This window comes from Ascaphus truei, chromosome 2 (genome assembly GCF_040206685.1).
Source record: "Ascaphus truei isolate aAscTru1 chromosome 2, aAscTru1.hap1, whole genome shotgun sequence".
Taxonomy (NCBI): domain Eukaryota; kingdom Metazoa; phylum Chordata; class Amphibia; order Anura; family Ascaphidae; genus Ascaphus; species Ascaphus truei.
Window position 1 is genome coordinate 197,152,733 of NC_134484.1, and position 5,954 is coordinate 197,158,686.

The 5,954-nt window shown below is 38.4% G+C and overlaps 1 long non-coding RNA gene across 1 annotated transcript; it reads right to left on the bottom strand.

The window, feature by feature from the left end:
• Positions 1-1,502: 1,502 nt before the first annotated feature.
• On the bottom strand, positions 1,503-3,492 carry LOC142488629 (uncharacterized). The gene is made up of 3 exons (XR_012799545.1): positions 3,467-3,492; positions 2,118-2,237; positions 1,503-1,921 (listed from the first exon to the last, which is right to left on the bottom strand). It is a non-coding gene; the product is annotated as an uncharacterized LOC142488629 (long non-coding RNA).
• Positions 3,493-5,954: the final 2,462 nt, after the last annotated feature.

Genomic DNA, 5,954 nt, shown 5'->3' on the forward strand with positions numbered 1-5,954 from the left:
CAAAATAGACATATATGTAGTAGTCCTACTAAAAGCAGTAACTAATATAGCACGTGCCATTGCGTGCTCATTTACATGTGAATTCCCAAAATGCATAGCTGCAGTGGAAGCAATTGATGGTGGGCGAAGATGGGGAACAACAGGGTAGTACACATGTGTAACACATGTTAATCAGAAATTATTACTAGCTACAGGTACAGAACAGAAATATGTAGAATATTATTGTGTATTTTATTTATTTTACTCCGACAAACATGACATTACTGCCTATTTTAAGCATGCATCAAATATATTGCATGCAACGGCCTACAAACATCACTTGCACTAACACATCTATAGTTGTTTATGAAAAGGTCCATTTTTGCTTTAACTCATATACAGACAGCATAATGAGGCACACGTATCATATTTTATGTCATTGTTTTCATAACTTAAAAACTGCACACGACTATTTAGCTCATCTACCATTGTGTTAAAGCAGCTGCATTTAATATCTCATCACAGCATACACTTCAACAGAGGGGGTGGGGTTCAGCACACACACTAATTGCAGCCTCATTTTAGGGTCAACTTAGTTCACTCCATTTTCACCTGTTTCAAGTAATTGAAAGGTGTGGCTGATCAGGCTTTTTGGGGAAGGGAATACCGTTATTACAACCTGACTAGCACAACTGAAGTTAATCACACTCATTTGAAAGCTTCACTTTAGCTACTAAATGCCCCAACAACACGTTACTTATCAAAGCGTACGTCACACATTAGTTCACTCATATCTATAGTTGAACTACTATCAAAGACACATTATCACACACTGCATGTGTTGTCTTGTTGAGTCACAGCCACATTCAGGTGTGCCACATCTTCGATTAATGTACCACACATATCCTCTACCAAAAACAACACTTTTTGCAATATGACCACCTTCATGATAACCATTGTGAATGGTCATCTCATGATAGTTATGTACATTATGATACTGATATCACTACACAACATATGATTTTTATGTACTCATTTAATCTATTTATCCTCACGCATTACTGCAGAAACATAGTATGTTGTATGTTAGGGAACTCAAAACTTCTAAGTACACAGGCATGTACAGTGTTATTACAACTATTTATGTTCACTTTCACACACATTTTCGGTTAAGCAACTGATGTTGTTAGTTAATCATAAATACAGAACATACAATAAGTGTTTGTTCAATATTTACACATGTAAATGTCAAACTTATGTTATTGTTATATATAGTTGCCCCTGGAGGACATGTGTCACCTGAGATGGAACAAGTGTCTTCACCTGGGTCAGCCAGCTCAACACAACTACAAGGTGAGTGTATCAGTTGGTGGCCATATAATATGTGCTCTTCTATATGTTATGTTGTCATGTTCATTATTTGTTTTGCACATCTTCTTTAAATAGGATTACTTAGTGTCAGTGAAAATTAAGTGTAAGGCAACATGTATTGTGTTAGTGATGTGAACTATCATGTAGGACTTCTGAGTTTAGAGCAACTTTTCATTCATTCATATTTCATACTGAGTCCAAACATTATTCGTAAGTCAAGGTAGTTTTTAATGTGAGGTTATAAAACGTATGCTAACATGTTAGGTGTTACTTAGGACACAGTACAATTACATAGTAACACAGCATACATTAACATGCCATTTAATAATGTGTACATTTCTTTTTAGAACATCATGGTGATGAGGATGATGAGGATGATGAGGATGACGCCGCAGAAGAGACTGAAATACAATCAAGTGACCATGAAGAGGTGCCAATAGAAACTGTTGTACCGCCAAATCGTCCATCAACTTCCACATACGATGCAATTGTAGCTTCAGAGGGAAAAATAGTGGACGCAGAAAATCGTCGCCATTCAGACATGATGACAGTGCTGGAAAGGATGATTGGACTGCAGGAAGAAACAGTATCACAATTGGCACATCTCCACAGAGTCTTCATTGAAGTGCCTAAACAGTTGCAAAAAATCAACACCTCATTCGAAGCATTAGTTGTTCAGCAAACCCAAGCTAATTACTGGAGAATGACTAATGTACCCCAATTCAACACCTCACAGGCTGGATCATTACATGCTGGCCACTTCTCACCACATTCATCTGATCTTCAGTCACCAGGTCCCAATGTTACCGGTCAAGTAGCACACATTGGTGTGCAGGTTCCTGACGACATCCTACCGCTGCCATCTGTACTACATCACCAGCTGACACCTACAAAGGAGGCCACAAAAACACAACAGCACAAGCAGTTAGTACTGACCAGGAAAGATGAAACGGACCAACCATGTGTTGTGCACGGTGTACCAACTTGCTCACATGTGTCACTGCCCACAAGCCCTGTTGGTGAACAGTCACTGCCCAAAAGCCCTGTAGGTGAGTCACTGCCCACAAGCCCTGTAGGTGAGTCACTGCCCAAAAGCCCTGTAGGTGAGTCACTGCCCACAAGCCCTGTAGGTGAGTCACTGCCCATAAGCCCTGCCCGTGAAGTGCCAGAGGCCACTCAAAGTGGCTCTGTTGTGGCGAAAGTTGGTGGCAAACGAAAAAAAAAAATGCAAGAGACAACAAGCAGGCCTGTTACTCGCTCACAAAAGGAACAAAAAAAATAAATGTTATAATTCACTCAATATGTCTCTGCCCTTGTTTTGTTGACTTCACATTATCTAATTAATATTGTATGTATGCTGAAGACTGTGTTGTTTCCAAACTTTCAACTATGTTCTTGTACACGTGAAGTTTTGGAAATGTTAACACTCAATTAATGAATAGTGTTATAAATATTTATGTATTAATCGTCTGTTCAGTAATGGTCCACCTGGAACCAGTTGCAAAGTTTAGAGAAGCTGCCATTGACTTTGCAGCAAAACATTGCATTTGGGTGTGTTAATTGATGTAAGAATTGCATATGCATATTAGTCACATGCAATTATAAAAACACCTAAGTAACTGCAAACATCTTTCTTGTACGTGTACAGCAGGATTATGTGTAAATTATTACTTACCTTTGCCTTGCTTGTTTCAATAACATCTCAGAATGTATAATAATATATATACACACACACACACACACTAAGTGTGTGTGTGTGTGTGTGTGTGTGTGTGTGTGTGTGTGTGTGTGTGTGTGTGTGTGTGTGTGTGTGTGTGTGTGTGTGTGTGTGTGTGTGTGTGTGTGTGTGTGTGTGTGTGTGTGTGTGTGTGTGTGTGTGTGTGTGTGTATATATATATATATATATAGTACTATATAAACTGGTATACATGTATTTTACAAACTAATACACTTCATGCTTCCTTGTGAAAGCACACTATTTTAATAATACAGGCATAATGTTTGAGAAATATCCTAAGTATGAGACTCTAACAGTATTGTGCTTAAACAAATGTTTATTACTTCATTCAATCATGTTTCTCACCATTTAAATAGGTTTCATACAAGGTATACTTACTGCCATCAATGTTGTGTGTACTCCTGCAATATTAAAAAAAATAAAATATAATATATAAATATATATATATTTTTATAAGAGAGATATATTTAGATATATATATATACACACGTATTTAAACTCATGCAGACAGGGAGTTAACCAGACTTTCACATACACACAGAAATGTAAGCGGGGAAAAAACATTTCTTTTTGCAGGTGTGTGTTTATACTGATATGCCTGGCTAAGAACTATTTTCACACAGTGTTCTTTGTTAGTTTTCAAAAAAACACTATGTGAAGGAATTCAAAGTGTAGGGATGTTTTTCACAAACGAGATAAAAGAAGGAGAAATGTTTCTCCCACAGTCCCATATCACGAACCACAAATGTTAACACAATTAGAAAAACAAATCCAATTGGCGTTTGAAATAAGGAGTCAAAGTAGTTAGTTTTGTTGACCTTGACAAGGAAAAACAGGAGTTTGTTAGCCATTCAGCACATTCATTTTGATGAGCAAATAACACAGACCTGCACACAGCTTTTGTGCTACTCAGACATGGCTGATGAATTCGTTAACAATATTAATCCCCTTTTAGGGTATAAGTACATGATCTGTGAAGCCATCTTGAACAGTCGCGGACAGAAAGCAAGCACACGCCAAATCGATGATTTCATTCGAGCAAAATATCCTTATTACCAAGACCGTAAGCATGCACGGAATTTTAATTCCTCAATAAGATTCACTTTATCAAGTAATGACTTTTTTGAACGTGACCAGGATAAGCTACAACACACCTATGGTTTCTGGAAAATTGCCCCGGAAAAACAATTTCTCCTGAAAGACGGCACTTATATTGTCGTGAAAGGCATATTTATTCCTAATGGCAATAGCAATGTATCCGCTACTACTGATCCGTTTGAATCGATACGTGCTGCAATATCTGCAGCCTCCATTCCTGAAACCCACATTGTACAAGAACAAAAGTACTATGATTATGTACCAAGCCTTTCAGCTGAAAATGCATTGGAATGGGAACCCGAAGAAATGAACCTACCTCCCGACCAATTATTTGAAGAAAGCAGTGGCGATTCCTATGAGCGCATCCTGGAGGAGATATGTGTCATACTGGATTCAGCGGTTGGGTCAAGCGTGGATGAAAATGCCTTGCATTTCTGGAGCGACCAGTTGCAGCCAGGCGAAGAGTTAATTCTAGAAGAATGGTAAATATAACAATCGTTATGCGTTGACTCTGCGTTTAAATTTTTTTTTTTTTTGTAACCACCATTTTCACTTTCAATGCGTGGATACAGCGTAACATTGCAGACTGCATAACATGTAGCGATCACAAACAAATTGTTTCCTAATACAATATAGTAGAACCTGAAAGAGTAGTACACATTGCTGACGGAATAAATATACGTACTTTCCTAGCCCTTTAAACATATTAGCAACATTTATCCATAACTCTAACACATACCTGTTTTGTTATCATGCAACATCTACAACATTGAAAACCGGGTCCACCACGTATGACGTGGGACCCTTGTCATGGCCCAAGGCGTCCTTAAAAAGGATTACGGATGTAAGTCCCGCCCCCAAGCGACGTGCGCGCCTCAAAGCCTATTGGCTGTCATGTTTTGTTATAGTAACGGTAACTGCAGTGTGTGATGCGTGCGGCTCAGTGTTTGTAGGCGTACCCTGGGCGTTAGCCAAATGTTAATTGAGTGGGAGGAGTGTTAGCGTGCGTTTCACGCTGGCTTAACATGACGTCACACGTATTGCATTTGCGCATTGTGTTATCGGCCGTGCTTTCTGTTCAAACACGTCTGTTTAAAAAGAATACAGATGTACTCGTTTAGAACGAATGTAGTTTCGTCTTCATTGTATTTGAAATAAAGATGTTATGTTTACTGGTATTTTCAACATGTATTGAACGCACAACGTACGCTTTGTTTTGCGCATGCGCTAACAGTTAGTGGAGCCAAGCGTGAAGTGCGTGCGCACACTAAGATGTGCGCGCACATCTTTCAGTATACAGGCAACGTTCACTTCATATACATAGTTATGCCTGCTACAAATTTAAAGAAACATTACATACTGATGAACACTTTTACTTCTAACATATAAGTGACTGACGTGTGTATCTACACAATCATATAGAGCTGCGTAACGCGTTGTCACGGATACATATCTAGTAAGGTGCCATCTTTGACCATCATGTGTTTGCTGTATTTCAGAGATGTCGGGGAAGATACAATCGGATGAATGTATGATTTCAGAAGAGTCTACCTTTATATGAGATGATTGTGAGGAGGAGCCACCGACTACTATACTACATATGGAACTAATTTTATATTGCTTGCAGCGCTTATTAACAAACAATTAAAAAAGTGATACCCTTATGCCTATATTGCATAAGCACTTAATTAACATAATGATGTTGCAAAATAGTGCCTCTTGAATTTTTCCTGAGTGTTCTTTAATGACTACTAACATTTTATGACAT